We start from the raw sequence: 25,267 nt of genomic DNA on the forward strand, positions 1-25,267 counted from the left end.
TCATTCATTATTGCTACTAGTGCGAGCAGCGGTGGATCAGTCATCACAACATACACTGTGGTAAAAATGGCACCAGTTTCTACTGTCATTACCAACTTTTCCAGAGATCATTACAATAGAATAGAATAACTTTTATTTTGAAGGGAACTTCAGTTGTAGTAGCCAGCAGTTGAATGACACAAGTTAAACACATTAAGGTTATTAATAATGACAATAGTAATAGATTAACATAAGATAATAAGATAAATTCAACAATATACCATCTGAATAAAGCCTAGAAAAAATGAAGTAAATATAACAGCTCTTCATCTGCCAATGCCGAGATGTACAAATGTTCAAATGTGACAATACAAAAAGAACAAGCTGCCATATAGTGTTCAATAGAAAAAAAGATTGTTTTACACCCCTTTCCAGATTTGTGATCTTTTTATCTATTTGTGAAAACAGAGTAAAGGCTGATTTCACTGTTTTTTCCTCTACGCACACCACAAAAGACAAGCTTTAGATCACAAAATACTTTACTTAGACTGGTCCAACCTGGACCACACCCTTAAGTCTTCTCCTTAAGGTTTCCTTAAAATGTTCACTTAAGTATTTAAGGTTTTCTCCTTATCTTGGTCTTATACTTAAGGAGTCTCTTAAAGTTAGTTAAACCGTTGCACAAAAGACCTTAGCAACCAAAGTAAGGAAAAAAACTTAAGGTACCTCTGACTCTATCTTAACCGCAACATGGCCGAGTTTATGGCGATAAATGAAGAAGTTGTCGTATTTTTTTTGGATCTCTTGGATGGACCTCTTCACCAGACTTCTTGAATTAATTTTCATTGCAATTTTTTTTTACTACTGTAAAATCTCTTTCAATGCAGTAAATGCCTTAACGTTTTTCCTTAACTGAGGAAACCTTTTAAGGGATTCTGTGCAACACCCTGAAGTAAGTCCCTCAGCTAAGGAGAAATTAAGCCTTAAGTGTCATACACTGGTCTCAGTGTCCCCTTTATCCTGGACACTGCCTCTTTAAAAAGACACATTCACAGTGGAGGGTTTCTGTCCTTGCGTTGCGGCAGAAGGTAAAACACAGGAAGCCTCCCTCCTGTGCAGACACAATGTCGTGACGTTAGTGCCCCCCCCCCCCCCCGCATACTGTCTTCCTGCATTTTGTAGCCTAAACCTCTCCACACACATGCCCAGTAACCTCAGGATGAGCGCGGGGCAGCGGAAAACTAAACCTCTCATTTCAAAGCCTTTACTACATCTCTTCCCTTCTCTGACCTGGAAGGCTGTACGTAAAGCGGAACAGAACAAAAAGCAGCTTAAAAAAAACTAGCCTTGACATTCTGCTTTACAAGCACCGGGAACAAAAGTCAAGCCAAAACAAGCATTTACATATGTATGGAGATTAGTATTGTAAAAGCTCTTTGGGGTCACACTAGCCACTGGCGGTGTGGAAAAAGTGGCCATCGACTCAATGCAAACGCCTGCTCACTCAGCAGGGTATTGACATGCTGCTAGGGTTCAGTACGTCCCTATGGCTGGAGAGAGGACTAACAGAGAATGAGGCAAAGAGAGAGACAGTTGGGTAAAACCACATATCTCTATAAGGGTCTGTTGTTAGAGGAGTTCAGGCATAATGAACTGGAAACAGCAAAGGATAGTGGTGGGTGATATACATGATGAACAAGAGAATAGCCTACATGTATACTATCACATCATGCTGTGAGATTCATTTTTACATACTGTGAATATCCTAACTAGGCTTGGGCAATATCCACAATTTTATATCGCGATACTGTCCCGCCAAAATATCGCAATATACGATATTATCGCGGCCATTTTTTTCTGTTTTTTCCCCAGGGTATTTTTAGTTAACTTCTTCCAAATTATATCAAATTTCTAGTCTATAATAATAATTATTATTATTATTAACATCCTAGAAATTTGATCTTACTATTCAAGCATTGGAGAAAACATTTGGTGTAATTTGCTCATTACTGCTATTTCAAGAAAAACGGGCCGATAGTGGAAAAGGAAACCCACTTCAATTAAAAAATATTCGATATTGTGGGAAATATCGTGATATTCGATAATATCGAATATCGTCCCAAGCCTAATCCTAACATTGCATTTTGGCACACTATGACATGTGGATATGAGCCTCCCAGTGCTGTTAGGTCACCTGGGACTGCTCTGTTAGCTGTTCCCAGGCTGAAAACACAATCTGGTGAGGCTGCTTTTAGTTATCACGCTCCCAGTTCCTGGAATAAACGTCCAGATGCCCCGAGATGTGCTCCCACTGTCACCTCTGTCTTTCCTATAATGGAATACAGTGAATCATAGGTATAGAGGTTTGTGCCTATACTCTGACACATTGAATTTGCCTTGTGCAATGTGCTATATAAATTAATACCTTCAAGGCCTTAAATTTAGATCATTTAAAAGACTTTTTCAGACATTTATGAGACCCACGGATACCCTGTTTCAGTTTGACATTATCATTCTATGGGTTAGAAACTGGAATATTTCTATCTGTACAGCAGTTTCTTTGCCTCGTAATGGACGACTGAACATCCTGCTGTTCCGTATATAGGGATGACCTTCAATTTATGGATTGCACTCGTCCACTGTGTGACCGGGTCACATTACAGAGCCAGACAGGGAAGTGTGGCGATATAGGCCCGCCCGCATGCCCTCCATGTTCAATGATGACGACAGTGATGGGAGCCCAGTTGTGCTGTTAGATGAACACATTTATTAGTTAAGGCTGGGTATTGGCAAGGACCTCACGATACGATACGTATCACGATACATGGGTCGCGATACGAATGTATCACGATACATATTGCGCTACATCGCAATACTCTACATAATTTACTGAAAATGTAAAAATAGAGCGGAAAATACAACTTGCTGTGTACCACCTGGGTAGTCCAATATGTACATCACATTATATTGATAACTCAGCAGAATTGAGTCAAAACTATTTAATTCAAAGGGATTTGAGGGAAATTTAAGGACATTTTAAATCTGTTTAAAACATGAATAATTCTTTTTAATCATCGATACGAGGGGCTGGAAAAACCACACAGTATCATGGAAAAAAATATTGCAATACTCAGCTGTATCGTATATCGTATATCGTGTATTTTTTGCACAGCCCTATTTATTAGCACGTATTGTCATGTTACCAAACGAAGACCCTATCCCCCCGTAAGGTCTTTATTTAACTTTAAGATACCTATTGATGTACACCAACAGTGGGCCCATTCACAGGCATCCTAAAGCACAGTGACTTTGCACATTTGGTTCCTCCAAGATCGATACAAAGTAATGAATAATGTATTAAGCGTCATAAATGAGTAGACGGTACAACATAAAGCATCAGAGTACTTCCTCCCATGTCCCTATGAAGACGGTCAGTGCGTTCGATTGTGCTGACACACACGATGTTGGCACTCTAAAGAGGAAACAGGCGAATCAAAGAGCGTCACAATCCGTTTTACACACTCCACCACTCCTTGATGTGTCACCCTATTCTTCCACTCCTCGCCACTTTCGCCCCTCATTCAAGTGCACCTACCCATCTTTGTTCAGTTCCGCACATCATCTGACATACTGCAGGAATGAGCAGCCGCCCTCAGGCAGTCGGTTAGGCAGCCGCATGTAGGGCGTTTTCTGTTGTTATCTGATGTGAAGGAGCTTTGTACTTTGGGTTTTCTATATACAGAGATTAAACTGGCACCAGTGATGAGGTGGTAAACGAAAAGGTGGGTAAACGAGGAACTGCAAGTCGGTGATCACCATACGACCAACGACCATCATTGTGAATAAAAAACAATAGCATGGGGGGAGGGGTATTTTATTTGATTTCTTCCAAATTACATCATTTCAAGGCTATAATAACAACTATTACTATTATTAACAGCCTAGAAATTTGATCTTACTATTCAAGCATTGGAGGAATCTTGGTATAATTTGCTCATTCTTGCCATTTCCAGAAGATATTTGATATTGCGGGAAATATCGTAGGGCTGGGCGATAATTCAATATTATCGTTTATCGTCTTTCAGTGGAATCATATCGTGATGATTAGGGCTGAACAATTAATCGAAATTTTATCGAAATCGCAATATGGCCTACTGCAATTTTCAAATTGCAGGAGGCACAATATTTGTTAAAAGGTGAAATGTGTCAAAATAGCATTTTAAATGAAATATTGTGGTGCTGCAGAGATGTCCTGGCCTACACATCATATTCTACAGACTTAAGAAAACATCTTTGTTTGGTACAGATCCCCACAAAAAAATCACACCATAATCATTTTAATATGTTTTTCAATGAAAATGAGAATATTGATGTAAAAATGATCATTCCCTCTAATATCGCAAATCATATCGCAATTGCAATATCAGTCAAAATAATCGCAATTAGATATTTTTTCAAAATCATTCAGCCCTACTTGATACATTTTATTTATGTATAAACTTATATGACTATACCTGCATTTGTTTATCAGTTAGACTTTCTCTACCTTTTTTCTTCGTAACTGGGCTGTGATCTCCATTCTGTCTAGTTAATATACTTTGTTTCACATTTGTTATGTTTACAGTGTTTTTCTTCTCTTTTCTGATGTCTCTACATGTTTATTTTTTTGTGTCATTTTGGTGTGTTTTGTGTTGTATTGTTATAAAAAAAATTTAAAAAAAAGGTGAACGGAGGTCTATCAGCGGAGTGGCTCCGTTACAACGGGTATATAAATAGCCGCTATAAATTATCCAAGGCTACGGTGCCTGTGACATGGGCCGAGTTGCATTGTGGGAAGGAGGGGTCGGGGCGTCGCTCAGCATCGCCTCGCCTGGGCCATCTGTCAACGTGAACGTCCCGCCCCGTGTCCCCTCGATGACTCGCCGACGCTACCGGGGGTCTGGCCCCGGCAGCTAGACGGGCAATTGAAGAAGGGATGCGAGCAGGAAATAAAAAAAAAAAAAAAAAAGGAATTGTCAACACCGCTTAGTGGGGGGGGGGGACTGCAGAGGCAAGGCCAGGGAGCGGATGAACTCGGAGGACAGGGGAACGTGGGTATCGGTTGTGGGTGTTGGGTGTGTTTATGTGTGTGCGTTAAGGGAGGGAGGGGGGTAGGGTAGATCTTATAACAGATTTTGTCTCTACATCCCACTACTATAATTGGAGAGAGGAGAGGAGGTGAGGAGAGAGGAGAGGAGACGATGAGAGGAGAGGAGAGGAGGTTATAAATTCTAGTTTAATAGCTTAGCTAGTCCACGTACAGCAACACTAGGGTTGGGCCATTGGACGAATACATCTAGGAAATTCCCTTGCTTACTTCTTAACAATTTAAATTATCTTGATAAATTAAAACGTAGCCTAGTGCAAGAAGGGAAACACAGGCAAGGGCTCAAAAATGATTTCCAGGTTGATTTAAAATATATTAAGAGCCTAAACACAGCCAGCCAGCCAGCCCCCCCCCAACACAACAAAAAGCAGACAACACAAGACGTGTTTTGGGATCAGTCCAAACGGCAACTAACCGCCACCGTCACAGTGAAACTAATTGGAAAGTTATGGCCGGCTTATCTGTTGGGATCAGTCCAAAAGATAAGCTAAATCACACATGTGGGCTGGCGCACGCAGCTCCAGCTCCTAGGAAAGAAACCAGGAAATTAAAGTGAGAATTCCGGACTCGGGTCCCCGGTCTCTGTCGCAGTACCTCAGCAGTGACTCACGTACCCGTCCCCTCTTAATTCTCTGCATTCGCTCATTGTTCCTCGCGAGAAACACTCACGGGGGTCCTGAGACTTGAGTCCACAAACCCCCTCCGCCAGTAAAGTAATGACATCATCTGAGCACGGCAGGTACAGAGCAGGATCTGAGGATGAGGTTAAGAGATGATATCAATCATCAGGCATCCATCAGACGCAGCCTGTTCGTCTTTGGATCAGATGTGATTATTTTGTACGATTGAAATATTGTAGATTTAACCAACGCCTGGCTTGATGCTCCCATTTGCAAAGGATGTGGGTTGGATTTTTCTTTAAGTAATTCTCTGGTATCTGGTCACTCATTTCCTAATGCAGACAGATGGTTCACTTCCGCATGCTTCTCAGTTCCTTGACCCTGTCTCATATAAAGTAATGCACCGTTTCCCTCAGTAGGCTTGGGCATTATCCCCAATTTTATATCGCGATACTGTCCCGCCAAATTATCGCAGTATAGGATAATATCGCCGTCATTTCTTTCTGGGTTTTTTTTCAGGGTATTTTACTTAATTTCTTCCAAATGACATCAAATTTCTAGGCTATAATAACAATTATTATTAACATCCTAGAAATTTGATCTTACTATTCAAGCATTGGAGGAAACAATGGACGTTTGGTGTCATTTGCTCATTCCTGCTATTTCAGGTAAAACGGGCTGATTGCGGAAAAGGAAACCCACTTCAATTAAAAATATTCGATATCGTGGGAAATATCACGATATTAACGAAATATCGCGATATTCGATAATATCGAATATCGTCCCAAGCCTATCCCCTCGGTTCTTATTCATTCCACTTCACACTCCACTGTGATTGCCCTTGTAGAAACACTTTCTTCCCTGTTTGTGCAGCCGCCTTGCTCCACAGCTCTAAGTGTGGTCTAGCATGAGGACATTGTTCTTTTCTTTACTGGTGTCTGTGTTTATGTGCTGTACTTGTAATGATTACGGACCAACTACTCGCTCCATTATCATTAGACTACATCCTGGAAAGTAGAAACCTTAGCAAACGCCCTACTGTGTGCTTCATAGATGGCAACGTTGCACATTTTAGGCAATTTGTCCTCTAATCAAGCCATTAGCCTTGTTAAGTTGCTTCTATGGATTCTCTCCTAATTTCATTGATACTGCAGGTCATCTGGCACTGGGCCTCTTAAAGGTCCCAAGAGGAGCAACTGCAGCTGGTGAGGCAGCTTTAAGCTTTCATTCTCCCAGTCTATGGAATGGTCTAGCATGGTGGTTCTCAACCTGGGGTCCGGGGACCACCAGAGGTCCCCTGAGGGGGTTCCAGGAGGTCCCCCAGCAAATTGATGGATTGTTAAACTTCACCAATATTTCATTTACAAGAATTAGAGAATGTAGAAGAATGACTGTTTTGATCATAGTTTCACTGTTATCTCTCTACCTACAATACAGACAGTCATGGGATTCTGGACAAAATCATATCCAACAATAAAAATATTCTCAGATTTGGGTCCGAGAGACAAAATCTCATCAAATGGGCGTCCGTGGCTCTAATGTGGACTAAATTAGGGTTCCTTGATATGAAAAAGGTTGAGAATCACTGGTCTAGCAGATCATGTGAAATGCCCCGCCCATTACACTATTCAAAACCAGTCTAAAAACTTGACTTTTTTTTTTTTTAAACACAGCGAGTAATTAGTATGTATGTATGGATGTGCATGTATTTCTGTATACATGTACATGTATGTATATGTGTGTCATCTCATCTTCATTTGTCAGCACCTGTACCTATTCTTGGGGTCAACCATGTATTATATTCTAAAGCGTTTTAATCTGTTTCCCTTTTTCTCATTGTTGATCATTTCTCATTGGACTTGACTCGACTATAGAGAGCTTCTGTGTCACCCACAAGAGGCTTTCATGCTCGTGCTGTGAGGCTAAAGATATCCCCCTCCTTTTCAAGCCACTGCTGTCACGGTGCACCTAGCAGCAATATCAATCAACTGGAGGCTGTCACTATATTGTGGAAGAAGAGGCTGAGCTGCCCGGTAGCATTTGTGCCCATTTGACGAGAAGGCACCGCCACTTCAGAGACACTCTTCAAAAGGAGTTTCATTGCTCTGCAGTCAAATGGTTTTCCATTAGAACACTTTCATGAGGTTTTTACCATCTGTCTGTGGCAGCACGTGTCTATGGTAACGCTCTGCCTCTGGAACCGCTAGGCTCTCTGTGGTGTGATTCTGAATCCTGGAGTGCTTAATTGTAGGGCTGGGCGATATGGTTGAAATCAATATCATAATAATCATAAGGATTTTTCTCGATATCAATATGTATCACGATATGGTTCATGTATGCAAAATCACGTTTAAATAATCAAATGAATGTTCATCTCATTGAACCGAATGGTAATGTTAGGTGTGATGTCAAACAAAACAGAAATATTCAAATAATATTCCTACCATACCTTTGAGTTTTTAAGTAAAATTTGCTTGTCATCATCAATTTAGACAGCAGAAATGTACGTAACGATATTAAAATATCTTCATATCATCACGATATGATTCTACTGAAAGACGATAAACGATAATATTGAATTATGGCATGAAGAAAATGGCATGGGTATGTGACAGTATATGTCCACAGAGGAGGACATATGTACCAAACACTCATAGCACTTCATGTGTGACTGTAGAAAATCACAAAGGGACTATGAAGCATGTAATATCCCATAGTACAACGTGTGTCTCGCTCCATTCATTCATTCATTCATTCATTCAGTGATTGAATATAACTTGATTGCTCATCCATGCATCCACGCAAAGTATTGTGTGGTTGGTGCACAACAATAAAGGGGAGGCGTGACTATCGAGTGATTAGCATGGAATGTCCATTGGTGACATGGAATGTCACCAATGGACATTCCATGTGGAGCTAATCACTCCATGTCACCAATGGAATGACATTAAAGTCATAATCCGCAACATATAACACAAGAGTAGCTAGGAAAATCTAGGGCTGCCTATCATTAAGATTTCATCGACACCAATAACATTATCAGTGCCAATACCTATACTTAGCGATAGGGCTGAACGATTTTGAAAAAATATCTAATTGCGATTATTTTGACTGATATTGCAATTGCGATATGATTTGCGATATTAGAGGGAATGATCGTTTTTACATCATTATTCTCATTTTCATTGAAAAGCGTATTAAAATGATTATGGTGTGATTTTTGCGGGGGATCTGTACCAAACAAAGATGTTTTCTTAAGTCTGTAGAATATGATGTGTAGGCCAGGACATCTCTGCAGCACCACAATATTTCATTTAAAATGGTATTTTGACACATTTCGCCTTTAACAAATATTGCGCCTCCTGAGATTTGAAAATTGCACTAGGCCATATTGCGATTTTGATAAAATTTCGATTAATTGTTCAGCCCTACTTAGCGATACCCTTGTCGATACTCTAACCCGTGGCGTTCAGGTGTTTCCCTGCCCATAATGGATGGAATGATAATGTAATAGAACATCAAAACCTGCATTTGGGCACAAGTAATCTGAACAGCTGCTACTTGCTACTAATCTGAACAGCTGGGCAGCGGGAAGCCGTTCTCTGGAGTGGGGTCAGGTTATGCTCTCTGTGTCATTATGCAACAATGTAATCAAGGTCTGCTGCCCTTGTATAACATGAGGGATTTTTGTAAACCGGGGAGCATCTGTTTTGTTTATTTTCCAAAAAATTGATTTGTCTATTGTGACCTCTAATGTCTGGAGCAACATACATGGAGGGTGTTCCTAACATGACCATTTATCATGATCGACTTTCCCACACATATGCCGCCTTTCTCCTTAAGGTGAAATTGATTTTAACTGATGGCAGAATTATCTTTGCATTGACTGCTTTATCTTAATTATAGCCCATTATGATGTTGAAGCTCAAGCCCCACTAGGACTTGTGAAATCCCCCTGCCCGGGTCTGTTTTCTTAGTCCAGATGTGACATACAGACACTAGTGTTACAGGACCTCACATTCAGCGAGTCACTATTGTGAGGACCGGATGATGTCATATGCTGATTTGCATATTAGAGGCATCGGCCGTACTAATTTCAGGACGTCTGCATGTTTCATCAAAATAAATCTAAAACTTTTCAAGCTCCTTTTTAATGTCGGAATGAAATTCAATGAATGTAAAAAAAAAAAAAAAAAGATTCCACACAAACTAAGACTCTTTAAGAATTCTTCAAATTTTGGATTCTTCTGGCACACTACAATATCGCTCAAAGCTTGAATGATGATGGTCCTACATTCATTCTTTGTACTGGTGCAAATCTTTTATAATATCAAAGTAGGGCTGAACGATTTTGAAAAAATATCTAATTGCAATTATTTTGACTGATACTGCAATTGCGATATGATTTGCGATATTAGAGGGAATGATCATTTTTACAACATTATTCTCATTTTCATTGAAAAACGTATTAAAATGATTACGGTGGGATTTTTGCGGGGATCTGTACCAAACAAAGATGTTTTCTTAAGTCTGTAGAATATGATGTGTAGGCCAGGACATCTCTGCAGCACCACAATATTTAATTTAAAATGGTATTTTGACACATTTCACCTTTAACAAATATTGCGCCTCCTGCGATTTGAAAATTGTAGTAGGCCATATTGCGATTTCGATAAAATTTCGATTAACTGTTCAGCCATATATAAAAAAGTCATGAAAAACCGATGCACCTCTTCGCTAAAGCTGGAACCTCACCGTATCAGCTGTCGCATCCTCTTCATGAACCTTTTTGGGGAGCGATCCTCTGACTGTAGAAGGGAGCTCACTGACAGCTTTTAGTGGGCATGGCTCTGAGTCGGACAAGACCTTGCTCTATCACTGTGCTAAGGACCGCATGTTAAAAAAAAGAATTAGCCGGAGCACTCCATTGGAGAGGGCCTCCGACAGAAATCCTGGTCCTTGGTTCCCCCCCCCCCCCCACTCCTTTTAAAAAAACACTCACGCACACACTCACTCGGCTCAGAAAGCTACAGTAAATGAGCTCTAAGACTGTTAAGGCCATTCTGAATTCAACTCAAGAAATGGACCTGGTGTGGCTGCGAGAGCGATCACGTTTGAACTCGCGGCGGAGGGGGAACGGTGCGGACGACCCGGGACGAGTTGGGGGGCATTATCTACACGGGTGGAGCGGCACAAAGGCCGGCTTTCCGCAACAATGACAAAGCATCGAGAGCTTAGCGCGGCGGTGCAAACTGTACCGTGACTCGCCATGAAGGGCACCGCCGCAAACCCCCCCCCCCCCGACGACCAACTATTTGATTTCGCTCCGTCGAAAGTTGACCTTGGGAGAAAGAGGCTGGATATTGTAGTCTAAAAGTTATATTCTGAGAAATGAGCCTGTGAGCAGTGGTGAGCATCTTTTACTTAAGTAAAAGTACCAATACAGCGATGTAAAAATACTCCATTACAAGTAAAAGTCCTGCATGAAAAATCCTACTTAAGTAAAAGTACATAAGTATTAGCAGCAAAATGTAGTTAAAGTATTAAAGTAAAAGTAGTGGTTTGGTCCCTCTGACTGATATTTTATTATATATGACATCATTAGATTATTAATACTGAAGCATCAGTGTGTAAGCAGCATGTTACTGTTGTAGCTGCTGGAGGTGGAGCTAGTTTGAACTACTTTATATACAGTTAGCTAGTTTAGTCCAGTGGTTCCCAACCTAGGGCTCGGGCCCCTCCAAAGGGTCACCGGATAAATCTGAGGGGTCGTGAGATGATTCATGGGAGAGGAAAGAAGAAAAAACAAAGTTCTGATACACAAATCTGTTTTCGGTTTTTGGACTTTTTCTCTAATCTTTGATTTTTGCTGAAATATTGGATCATTTGAACATTTATTGAAATGAAACCATGTGAGGTTTAGAGGGAAAAATCACTATTTGGTGGAGCTGTTAACAACTCATAGACATCTGAAATGTGACCCGACTACACACTGCTTTTTGTAAGACGTCAAAAGCCAAAAAGGTTGGAAACCACTGGTTTCATCTTTAACAATGTGTTGTATTTTAAAAGCTTGTTATATTATCCATTGTGTCAAATCTCCATCTAAAAAGTAACTAAAGCTGTCAAATAAATGTAGTGGAGTAGAAAGTACAATATTTCCCTCTGAAATGTAGTGGAGTGGAAGTATAAAGTAGCATCAAATGGAAATACTCAAGTAAAGTACAAGTATCTCAAAATTGTACTTAAGTACAGTACTTGAGTAAATGTGAGGAAAAGTTACTTTCCACCACTGCCTGTGAACTCACCACACATACACATACAACATAAATAAGCCCATTAAATACATCAGTAAACCTTTAAAAACCTTCAAAACCTACCATTTAAATAACGTGTGACTTTACAGCCAAATAGGAAATAGTCCTTTAACAGAGCAAAAGCTCAAGGAAACACTGCCATGTACTACTCAATGAACAATTCCTCCCCTATAACATTATCAGGATTGACGCAACGCATCTAATCACAAAACAAACAACACTCCAATTAATATCACTAAGCCAGGAACAGCCAGGTCCCTTCTGTATTTCTTAACTACACACGACATCACGGAAAAACATGCATCACTGAAGGCATCAAATTTAGCTTCTCTAAACAGAAGACAAATAGGCTAATACACAGAACTATTGTGCCATAATGAGAATAATAAATAGATAAAAGTAATTCAATTCCCAGTCAACTTTTTCCTTCAGTCTGCATCTTGGAACAGACAAAAGATCTTTGTACATGGAGAGTTAAACTTCCATAAAGAGCTGGAGCCAGACTATTTATTGCCTTAAAACGAATCAATTCGATTTTTTAATAAAAATCAAAAAGGAGGGGTAAGCGGCTTATTCTCAAGGTTGGTTGGAGGAACCTGGAAAAAAAATCTGGGACTTGATATATTTGGAAATTTGACGGAATTGGAAAAAAAAAAAAAAAAGGTCAGGAGCGGAACAAGATATTTCCGGGAAACAGCGGAAGAAAGAGACCTGGTGACCGCTCTGGAAATGTGGCGGAGGGATACGGTGTCTCTGAAGAAAGGGAGGAGGGGGATGGTGGTGGTGGTGGGGGGTGGGCTCACATTCTCTAAGTGGAAAGTGGAGGAAAATGCCTACAAGCGGGATGTGGAGAGCCACGGATACATTAGGGGAAAAGTGTGTATCTTTTGCATGAAATCAGTGATTTTTGCCACCAAGCGCAAATCCTTTCTTGGGCCTTCAAAGATAATTTGTGAAACACTATCTTAAGAAGAGATCAATTAGCTTAATAGCTTGCCATTGGATGCGCTTCAAATAAGAGAAGGGCTCTTCAAAAAAAAAGGTGGGGAGAGGAGCAGACAGGCCGGGCTTATCAGTGGCATGAGGAGGAGGAGGAGGAAGGATATTAGAAGTGTGTATAATAAAACAATAAAGCAATTGTACTAAGACAAAGCATCAGTCTATGCAGGGTGTGGTTCTGAATTAACAATAAGGAAGCAGGAATTAGACATAGATGTACCGAGAGTTTAAACCGTCAGAGAAAAAAACAGACTGATATCTTGTCATTCGTCGGCACGTAATCCGCGATGTGCTCTTGACCCCTCGACTGAGTCATCGCCATCTCAGGACGGGAAATGAGCACTCCTACCCCCCCCCCCCCCCGTCCCGTCCCTCTCCAACCCTCACCTGCTAAGAAGCGAGTCAAAGCTCCTCGCTCGTAATCGTTCACCTTGAGGTTGGGGTTGGGGCGTCTTTACCTTCGACACTCACAATGAGACCTTTTGTCCGCGTGGACCGGATTATCGTCCTACCATACAGGTCTACGGTGTGGACGAGTGCACGCGGTTCAGATTTAGGGCTTGAAAGAGAAGGAAGCGGTAAACCCCCCCCCCCCCCCCCCTCGGTCTCTCTGAGTCACGACCAGAAGGCCCGGCGACCCTCCTAGGAGGCTCTCGGTGAGCATCGTGGAAAAATGGGCCGACTTCCTCTGTACATCTGTTGACAAGCTCCCGCACGTGTGCTTGTGAACGGATGTGCACGAGGACGGGGGGGGGGGAAAGGAACGGGGAGAAAGACGCACTGGATGGAACTCGGATCCAGTTTATTAGCACCCAATAAGGCTGAACCATTGCGAAAAAATGTCTAATTGCGATTATTTTGACTGATATTGCAATTGCGATATGATTTTGCGATATTAGAGGGAATGATCATTTTTACATCATTCTTCTCATTTTCATCGAAAAACGTATTAAAATGATTATGGTGGGATTTTTGCGGGGATCTGTACCAAACAAAGATGTTTTCTTAAGTCTGTAGAATATGATGTGTAGGCCAGGACATCTCTGCAGCACCACAATATTTACTTTAAAATGGTATTTTGACACATTTCACCTTTAACAAATATTGCGCCTCCTGGGATTTGAAAATTGCAGTAGACCATATTGCAATTTCGATAAAATTTTGATAAATTATTCAGCCCTAGCATCCAATTTAAATTTTAACGTAGGGCAGAAAACGCCACTGGAAGGTTAACACAGTGCTCCAGAAATTGCAACCCTGATCATTTTGCTAATTATTTTGATCGCATTTCAAGATGATTTCTGTCCATCCTGGGACATAATATCCCTATTATAGACGTGTGCAGCAGGGAGATTTCTTCTGCGTTTTCCACAAAGTGGAGAAAATAGCCGACACAAGTTCAGATCTTATGACTTTGAAAGAATTTTGTAAAAAAAAGTCAAAAAAAAGGTCAAAAAGTGACACCTCACATTTCATCGTCAAAATAACTAAAAAGACAAAAGAATTTAGCTCAAAAGATAAAACGGCGTCTGATACAATGTCTGATTTCCGACTCAACCCCCCAAAAAAAAATTCATGTTCCCTCCTGTTCTCTCTCGAGTCGATTCCACAGATGATACCTTGCTTACCAACAAAGCCTCTCACTGTGTCCTGGTACCTCAACTCATCGCCTCTTTCACGGGCCAGCGCCAGAACCCGAACGGTAATTCAACCCAATTGAAAAGCAAAAAAAAAAAAAAAAAAAAAAATCTCAGCAAGTGCCATTTGGGTTCCATCAGCAGGGGGGGGGGGGGGGGGGGGGCACAGCGGGAGGCAGGGAATCCAACTCTGGGAGGGTTGGAATATACTAAAAGAATAATGAACCGAGTGGTGGGAGGCTTTTTTTTTTTTAAACAATGGAGAGATTTCGGAGACATTCATGCCGCGACATCTGATCCGTTTCTCTCAAATAGAGACGGGGGGGGGGGGATCAGGGTGAAATAGGTATCTATCCTGAGAAGCCATTAGCATCAGCCTGGCTCTGTATATTGAACAGTGTGTACCATTGGACAGTGTTTTTGATATAGCGTCATTCAAAAATTACAAGAAAAAGTCTTCAGAAAGTTCTTCAAAAGTTTCTGTTATTGTGTGTCTTTGGGTTTCTGTCACCTTTTGCACCCCTGATGTGTTTGTACCCCTGTTATTTAATTACCATTAATGTACAGAATGGCATCTACCCATGCTAACATAATTACTATTAATTCACAGTACGGTATCCTGCTACGCTGAGGCTTAACTGCAGGAGGAGAGCGCATGGTGAAGGTTGAGGGTTTTTTTTTTTTTTTTTCTATTGACCGGTTTATTTTTCTCAGAAATTGAGACCAGGAGGGAATGGAGGGGGGACGGGGGAAGGGGGGCGAGGGGGAGTGATATAGGTATCCTTCCTGAGAATCCATCATCAGCAGCCTAGCACAAAAAATGCTTGCCACTGCAATGTAAAAATGTCTACTGTATATTGGACACGGTGTACCGAAATAACATTTACACTACTACGTGTGCCCAGTGTGGCTCGTTCTGTACAGAGTTACGGAGGATTAGGGCCACATGTGAAAAATGGATTTGAGCTCTGAGTTTAAAGTCAGAATTCTGAATTATCTGGGTTCAGATACCAGTCAGAAACCGGAATTCTGACTTTAAAACTCAGAACTCAAATCCATTTTTCACATGTGGCCCTAATCCTACGTAACTCTGTGGCCCTAATCCTATTCCGTAGTTCAACGATTGAGCCTTCATGTGAAAATAATGTATAGAATTTGAGACATGCTGAGTCTAACGCTGCTGGGAGCCGATGGTGGGTCTGTCACGCAGTGCCGTGCGAGAGCGCGGCCTTCCTCTGCAGGAGACAGGAAATATGATTATGAAGGTCATCGTTGTTTTGTCCTGGGGGGTGGGGGGGGTGGGGGGGTGGGGAGGAATTCCACTGTTCTGAGAAATCGAGTGAATGCTGCGGATGGGTCTTCAAAGAAGTCGGTCCAGCCCGAATGTTTCATCCTGATGAATAACGTCAAACCTGCTTCGGCAGTCGGATTGGGCAAGAGATTTTTTTTTTAGACAAAATGAAAAAGGGAATAAACTGCTGTGAGGAAGTCAGCGGCCTTCGTGTGATAGTGCATGGACTGTGGTGTCTTGTGTGCTTCCAACAGACTTCTAACCAGTTACTTAACCCCAGTAAATCATACATCTAAGGAGGAATAGGCAGAAAGTGAATTGAACTAGTAGTTGGTACAACCTACTGGTACTGTCCTCAGTGCTGCAACTCCTGGATATGAACTAGACAGTCATTTAGTTGCAGTGATGCCTTGTTTACATTCAGACCCCACACCAAAACATAGGCATTTGTCACAAAATAGGAACTTGGCAACCTGGCAACAATCACATGATAGAATATGTCAACACAAACGCGCGTTTCCCAAGTCAAAGTATGTCCTAACCTGCTTTCATCAACCTTCGGTGGCTGCAATCAAGCCGCGGCATTGCCTAAGCCGGACCGCCACATCTGAACATGGTACAACAGGGTTTAAATACTGACCGCAGCGTTGAGTTAGCACTTTCAAAATGGGCGGACGTCCCAGGTGTGACGGTAGAATGACTTTCGAGAAAAGAACGTCAAGAATCGGGACATGTAATACTCATCGAGTTCCACGGTCATTCCATCGCGGTCGTCCTTGGGTAGTTTAGGATCTCAGGTGGCAAATTCAAGCAAATCCCTACCCGGTTTTAGTCAACAGGGTTTCCATTACTGCACACAGACTGTGAGTAATGGGGATGAGCAGCAAAAACGTCTTTAAGGTTGCGTGGCCAAAGTCACGTCTTCAAACACATTGGGTGTTTTGAAATTACATTGAAGCAGGCAGTAAATCGGCCGATTAGGAACCAAGGGGGAATGTTCTCATCGACCGTTTTGAAGGTCCAAAACTTGTTTTTTGAAACATTATTACCTCCGCCAAGGAGGTTATGTTTTCAGTGCCGTTTGTTTGTTTGTTTGTCTGTCAGCAGGATTACACAAAAACTACTGACCCGATTTTCATGAAACTTCGCGGAAGGGTGTAGCATGGGCCAAGGAAGAACCCATTCAATTTTGGAGCGGATCCGGATCCGACTCACGAACAAGCAATAATAGCACAAAGTCTGTGCTCTCTGAGTGCCCTTCTAGTTTTAGATATTAATATCATTTTGCATAGCAGTTGTCTCCACAAAACAGCCAGATGACGCATGTTCCTATGAATGTTACACGACTACCTGAGTCCACGCTTGCGTAATTCTGTAATAATCTTGCTTTTCACTGAACCTTATTGTAGTCAAGTAACTGAAGGAAAAAGAAAAAAAAAAAAGGTTTCCCACCCCCTGATTTACTCCGAACTTAATTACATCTAGCTGGTGCAAGCAGCCTCTGGAGGGGGTGGGGAGGGGAGGCGGGGGTTGTTGTGCTATTTCTGACATCAGGCCCGATGTGACGCACTTGGATATAGGGATAAGGGAAGGTGGGGGGGGGGGGGGGGAGCCAGATCCTCGGCAGACGTTTACGAGCTGCTCTCCAATGTGTGTACATTACAACAGCTGTAGGCCGACGACCCGAGCCTGATGCTGCCGCTGAGACAAAAAAAAAAGGACTCTCTTGTCCCCGTCCCCGCCCTCTCTCTAGGCAAAGAGGACAGACCGGCAGCCCTGGGCTTCCTTCGCTTCCTGTTTCTGTGTACAACCTTGGGTGCAGTGAACAAAGAGAGAGAGAGAGAGAGAGAGAGAGGAGGGTGTAGGCAGGGAGGGGGGAAAAGGGAGAGGGAGAACTAAAAAAAAAAAAAAAAAAAAAAAAAAAAAAACACAAGCCCATGTGAAGCTAGCCTTGGCCGGGCCGCTCAAACAGAGGCACCGTTGTGTAAGCCACCCTCACAACATCTCCTTTGAAAAAAAAAAAAAAGAGGCAGGCGGCAAATGGTGCAACAGCTGCACCTCGCACTGTTTTGTTTACCGTGCAACCTTAGCTGCAGCGTGCACGCACTCCAGCTGACGACCTTTTCCTCGAGTGTTACTTCAATCCGTCCGCACGGAATTCGAAATTCTCCCAGTGCATTTTCACGACGGCAAACGTGAACGGATGTGACCGTCCAGATCGATAAAATCTATCCGTGTGTCTATCGGTGCTGCATCGAACTCAAAACGCATTCGACTGTGGCCATTGTAGTTCTTTGTCATGTGTATCGAATACCTTCACATCCTTAACCTTAACTTACCTGTTTATAATATCGCTTTGATTTTGAGCCTTTACTTCATTAACCCTCTGTTACTGTGCTCTTTGTGGTTTCTCTTTTACTCTCATTTCGTTTTATTGTAATTTGGTTTAATCTTGTGAAGCACTTTGTAACTTGTGTTTAAAAAAAAAAGTGCTCTATAAATAAAATGTATTATTATTATTAACAGTTATAATGCCAGGATTTCCACTTACACCACACATATAGCTAAATAAAGGTGGCACATATATATACTTGATGGGAAGTGAAATCCAAACAAATGTGTTTTTCCCCCCCATTCCTATCGCAGTTTATTTGAATTTCAATTTTATTTATTCAAATACCATGTATTTATGGTATTTGAATTTTAGAATGTAGTAGTGACAATATTATTTGGTAAACACGCTTATGGTCAGCTTTCAACATCCCAAGTTCCTTTTGTTCTTCTTCTTTTGCTGTGAAGTCTCTTCACAGTTGCATTGTCACGGAAAGTTTAAAAATGGCCGCTGTTACATAGATCAGTATCAGACAATGCCTGCAATACTCTGAAATGTGTAGCGGCTCCAAAAACTTTGATGATGCTTTGAACAAAAAAACATGGTCTCTGCCTAAAGATCTTAGGATTTGCCACAGCTAATGGGGGGTTAAAAGATCTGAGACGTATCTAGGACTAAAGCAGATCACATCTACCCGACATAAAATTACAAACTTGAATATTAAACGCGTCAAAAACTTTCAGATTTCAGCTGTGCAGTGCACTACAACTCATAACCCCTCTGTGTGAATGTAGGGCAAACACAGATTTGAGTAAAAGCAATCTGATTTAGTCAATTTGAAGCCGCAAGCAATGCAATGCGTTTAAACTGTTGGAACCTAACTGTACATGAGCAAATAATGAAGGAATGTGGGCCAGTAGTATAACAACAATGTGGGTGGATGAAGAGAAGCCTTTGATATTTCGATAAGATATGGAACCAAACATAATCCTTAGCTTTTTTTGGTTACAAGTGAGTTCTTGGACATTACTCGGTTATGCAGAGAGCAGGTTATATCTGACCCTTTTGTGTCATTATGCTGTACTGAGATAAACCCTTAAGGAAAGTATGCATATCTCAACAATGAGAGGAATGGTGAGATTTCTGAGATTAAAACCAAAACCCACGTGAGTCTAATTACTATGGCATTATGAGAGGCAACAAGCCCTTTTTTCACAAACATGGCTGCCGTACTTCCGCAGGGTATAGCTCGGTTCTCACCGCTGCTAGCGACTTTTTGCCGCCCATAACTCTGTCTGTGATCACTTATTCGGTTTCAACATAATGGATAACACAACACAGGTGCTGTCATTGACATATCTTTCTATTTCAGTTGTCCGACGACTGCACAACTATAAAAAAAAAGGGTCACAAAATGCTAACAGTACAGAAATTACCGTTAGCCTTGGTTTGCTAGTTAGCATTTTGTGAGCCTCGATGACAGTTAGCTTGCGCTGTGGTCTGACAACAGAAAAAGAAAGATATGTCGGTGACAACACCTGTATTGCGTTATAAATTATGTTGTAACACAAAATAAGGGATGACAGACGGAGTTATAGGCAACAAAAAGTTGACTTTATGTCTTTGTGCGAGCTATATGACCAGAGAGCCGTGACAACCTGGTGAGAGGTAAGCTAACGGCAGAAAAGCAGTGGGAACGTCAAGACACGCTAGCTGTCAATTTCCCAATGCGTACAAAAGTCCGTTTTTCAGAAATAGTGGACAAAATGACATCATTTGGGTTTAAAATTAGAATTTACTCATAAATGCAAAACACTGAATCATGGGGGTGGTGAAATTTAGTGTTTTCTAGCTTAGCAAATCTCCTAAAATCTTGGTCATTTCACTTATCCAAGTCATTCTAACACCACGATTAAGAAAACAAAAATCATGTGTCATATCACATTATGCTGAATTAACATATTTACTCCATAACCATAACTGCATTGCAGACGTCCTTGCTTGGTCTCATCTGTTTACCCTTCACAGTTGTTTTTTTCCCACCCTTATTCAGATCTAGCTCTTCATCAAGCTGCAGCTTTGCGGTGTTGAGACATCGATGTAAGAAATAACCGACCGATCGGTAATTACGCAGCAATGTCTCTGGGCTCTCCTCTGTCTACATGCTTCTAATATGATGTAGGCCTATTCTAAAAACAAATATGTCACATGAACATCCCCCCCCAACCCCCAACCCCCAACACACAGACAAACACACACACACACACCGGGTGGCTTCCTGTTGGGTGTCCATGGAGACCGGTGGCTGGGAGGGGTTTGCTTTTGCTGAACAAAAGCGACCAAAAAGTCACAACAATGCCCACAGGGAGCCCACCGGTCGCTCGGCGCTGCCCCGTTAACACTGGCTCTCATTAACAAAACTCCAGAGACACTGAGAGGAATGGAGGAGACACTATGGCGACGTCCACACGTGGAAAATGTCATATTTCAGTTGCTCTGCAGACAAATAAGATTGCCTTTGTCCCCGACAGTTAAAGCTCTTATTTCAACATTGGTCCAATCTGAAGAACTTTTTTTTTTGCCAACCGATATGACACAAGAAATGTTTAAAAGGAAAAATCCACCATAAAAACACTTTAACACTGTTAGAAAAGCTCAGGGCAGGAATTATACCACGGCCAATCGGCCAGTGCCGTGGATGCCCCGGAGTGTGGCCGTAATGCCCCTTCTAAAATTAACTCTCCACACGGCCAGTTTGGCATGCCCTGTTCTGAACTGGCCGTTGTGCCCTTAAAAGAAAGTTGTGGATTTCCTCATTTAAAACTACATGCGCCGCAGCAAATAAACAAACTCACGTTTCCCAGAGTCTCCGTCATCACGCTGGACAGTAGTGCCAGATTTCTCCCACTCCCGCAAATATACAGTACTGTGCAAAAGTCTTAGGCATATGTCAAAGAAATCCATAAAGCGAAGATGCTTACAAAACTAATGAAATGAAAAGTTTCTGAATATCAAAAATGTACAATGAACAGCAGTCTGCTGACACACTAATGCAGAAAACAAATAAACATCTAAGACTTCTAAGAAATGTATATAAAAAAATCTAGGGTGCCTAAGACTTTTGCACAGTACTGTATGTGTAACATTAACGTAAGCATTAACAGCTAATTATTAATTAAACTGAGAGGGAGAGAGAGAAACCATCGCTAACTGCTAAGCTATCGCTAACTGCTACGCTAAGTAACTAAACATGTAAACAACTGTGGGGTTAGCGAGAAAGTCGCTAAAAGAAGCAGAGAGCTATGAGTGCTTGAGCAGAACTAGAGTCAGTTTAAATGTACAGCAGGTAATTAGCCGCTGTAATGAAGAATATAGCAAAATGAACCGGGTTGAGAGCAGCAAAAACGCTATCAGTAGCAGTAGCCTGCATATGAGGCGTTTAGGGAACATCGGTAAATTGTAGCGTCTACCGATAGTCTGCATGTGATGCGTTTAGGGGACATCTATAATTTGTAGCTACAGAAAATAACCTGGGTTACACTTACGTTATCGTGTGTTACTGGACATGTAACTAACTTTACAGTCTGAGCCATCTTACATATGTGTAGCACTTAATTTTTCTATTAGGATATTTGTTTTGTTGGGGAAAACAAACAAAATTCAGTTTACTGTCATAGAGGAGTAAAGAAACCAGAAAGAATTTTGTCTTATTTTTCTTAAAAAATTACTCAAACCGATTAATCGATTATCAAAATAGTTGGCAATTAATTTAATAGTTGACAACTAATCGATTAATCGTTGCAGCTCTAATTATTATTATTTTTGCACCGATGTTCAATTATCATACAGGGAGAAGTCCTTTGTAGAAGAGGAATAGAGACCAATTTATCCACCAACAGTAGCAGAAAACAGAGCAGAATGCAATGCAGCCAACAGACAGATCCATAGTGTGTGAAATACAATGCCTTCTTCAACGGCTTTTATTTTGTAATTTGAACAACCGGGCAGCCAATGGCATTGTTCTCTCTGCACTCTCACTCCTTCCTCGAATGGAAAAAAAAAACTTCTGACGCTCCATAAATCACAGCGCAGATCCATCACATCTAACAGGGTAAGAGGATCTAAGGGGGGGGGGGGGGGGTGGTGATTATTTTTCCTTTAAGCTGTGCATGATGGAAGCTTTACCATGAAAATAGATGAATTGTTAAACTTCCCCATTATTTCATTTACAAGACGTTAGAGAATGTAGAGGAGTGACCGGTTTTGATCGTAGTTTCTCTGTTACCTCTCCACTTACAATACAGATCGTTATGGAATTCTGGACAAAAATCATATCTGACAGTAAAAAGTATTCTCAGACTAAATCGGCCGTTCTTGATATGAAAAAAAGCTTGAGAATCACTGACGTCGCACAAAACAGAAATATTAAGGGTACAATAAACAAATGGTGGTGTATTGAGATGAGAAGAAACACCATCAGATATGCTCCAAAAGTACACAATCATTTCATGCTGCCAAATATCATCTTAATTAAGCTTTTCCAAGGATATGACCTACTGGGACACAACTGTGTAGCAGATCTCACCCAGGCAGGACAAAAGAAGGGGAAGTCGGGCGCTTTTAGCAAATGAGTTAGCCGGCCTTTTCAGGCATGTCTGAGCTGCCACATTGTAGCCACAGTGTGTGTGTGTGTGTGTGTGTGTGTGTGTGTGGTGGGGGGGGGGGGGGGGGTGGCATCAATATTTAAGCACAATCTGTTTCTGCTTGGCTGCCCAGCGCTGAATAAATCTGCCCTGTCAGTGTTTCCCTTCTGGCTGGTCAATATAGGCCCGGAGCACATTGCTGCTGCTGTGGCTGCTGCTGCCTGGTCAAGGGCCCAATAGGGCAAGAGAACAGGACACGCCCCAGCCTGGCCTGGCCCCGGCCTGGCCTGGCCTGGCCCGGCCCGGCCTGGCCTGGCCCGTCGTCTTCTTCCCATGCAGCAGCCCGGTAGCCGGTTGATGTCACAGCTGGTAGCGTGCCACCCCGCGAAAAAAAAAAAAAAAAAAAAAAAAAAAAAACGAACACACACACACTGCCTTTTCTCCTGGCAGAAAAGCACCATCATGGCCAGGAGAGATGACAGGAAGCGGAGGCATTCAGCCGTCACCGGGCAACTGTGCGGCTCTGCTCGTTCTTTAACTGCCCCAACAGTACATTAACTCATTGATTGTGGTGTAAAATAAAGAGGTCCGTGGGCGATAGTCAATCGGTCCAGCGGAATTTCCGTTCCGGTTCGATCCGTGTTGCCACGCAAGAGAGAGGAAAAAAAACTCCCAAACGGCTGGACATGATACTGTTGGGAAAAAAAAAAATACGCGGGCGGGGGGGTCGCCGTGACCTTCAAAACCTAGATTTCAAAAAGCGACGGTGTGTAGTCCAGAAGCAATTTCCTTTAGATATCGGAGAGAAAAGGTTACTCATTAAAAATGGCCGTCGTCTATAAATCGGGCCGAGCTGCGGGGTCTTCCAGCAGAGCTAATTTTTTGGTGATGAAAATAGGCGCGAGAGAGTCCTGTGGCGCACAATGGGAGCCCTCTGTCAAGCCGCGCAACCTTGAGCGAATATCAGACCCGACTTTTCATCAAAATCTACTTGATGCCTGGATATGGGGGGGGAACGGCCTTGAGTGATTAAGGGGCAGGGAAAGGGAGATTGCCTTTTCGCAGTTTTTCATTTACTATACGACTCGTAGGAGGCAGAGATCTGGGCCATAAGCAAACGAGACATTTGGTATTTATACTACCATACAGTAGTGGTTCTCAACGTGGGGTCCGGGGGACCACCAGGGGATCCTTGAGGGGCTTCCAAGACGTTAACACAATTAGAGAATGTAGAAGAATGACTGTTTTGATCATAGTTTCTCTGTTATCTCTCTACCTACAATACAGATAGTCATGGAATTCTGGACAAAATCATATCTGACTTTAAAAAATATTCTCAGATTTGGGTCAGAGAGACAAAGTCTCATCAAATGGGGGTCCTACTGTGGCTTTAATGTGGACTAAATTAGGGGTCCTTGATATGAAAAAGGTTGAGAATCACTGAGCATACAGGACACCCCTAGTCGATCCAGATCAGAAGTAGTAAGGCAATCATAATACTAACTTCTGACCTACACTAATCTAACCTCCAACTCCTAAACTTACTTATGACTTATTTTATACTTATTTTCCTTTGTCTTCTGTTTAAAAAGTGATTAGAGATGTGCGAACGTCTATTTTTGACCGTGGACTATTCTTCTGAGTCTCTTCTGAACAGCTAGTCAAATCTCTCAAAATGAAAAATGACTCATTCATAATCCATCTCTCTAAAATCATATATAATGAATATCTCAACTTTCTGAAGAACTTTGCACAAGTCAGCCAGCTCTGAATTGGAGGCTAATAAACATGAATCGGTAAGTGGCAGGACGGCTTGCTAGCATAACACTAGCTTCTTGGCTGCTAGCTTTCGGGGCTAGAAATAGTTTCCAAGTTCTGCCCTACTTTGTGGAGAAGTAAAAGCAACATTCCACTTAGTTTTAACATGGGGGTGATTCGGCTCTTGACCACCATGAAAACCAGAATATAAACTAATCAGCAAGATTGGATGCAGCTGGACGAGTTTGTAGCGTTAGGATTTTTACTCCCCATTCATTTGAATGAGGCAGGAAAATAGACTGAAAACTGACATTTAACACTTTGGTGAACAGATTCATTCAACTTTTAAGACAATAAAGCAACCTTGGGTCCGTCGTCATTTTGGATTTCTGTTCTTGCTTTACACTAAAATTCATTTAAAAAGAAAAAGTAGATCCGGTCTCCCAAAGAGGAACTATCTCTCCTAAATGGTATCCCTCCGCTATGTTCTCTTCTATCAATAAAAATGCTATTTAGCGAAATTATGTTCTAAAACGTTGGACCAA

At 41.8% G+C, this 25,267-nt stretch overlaps 1 protein-coding gene across 1 annotated transcript in view; it reads right to left on the reverse strand.

Moving 5' to 3' along the window:
• The window catches only part of LOC139651864 (solute carrier family 12 member 2-like), a gene marked incomplete at its 3' end in the record, with an annotated part of 53,405 nt that overhangs the window by 20,064 nt on the left and 8,074 nt on the right, over positions 1-25,267 (reverse strand). The window lies entirely within an intron of this gene.

The sequence above is a fragment of the Centroberyx affinis genome, unplaced genomic scaffold (assembly GCF_046629955.1).
Source record: "Centroberyx affinis isolate AG114_WGS23_722 - 3 ecotype Tasmania unplaced genomic scaffold, CSIRO-AGI_Caff_v1 ptg001721l_1, whole genome shotgun sequence".
NCBI classification, from domain to species: Eukaryota; Metazoa; Chordata; class Actinopteri; order Beryciformes; family Berycidae; genus Centroberyx; species Centroberyx affinis.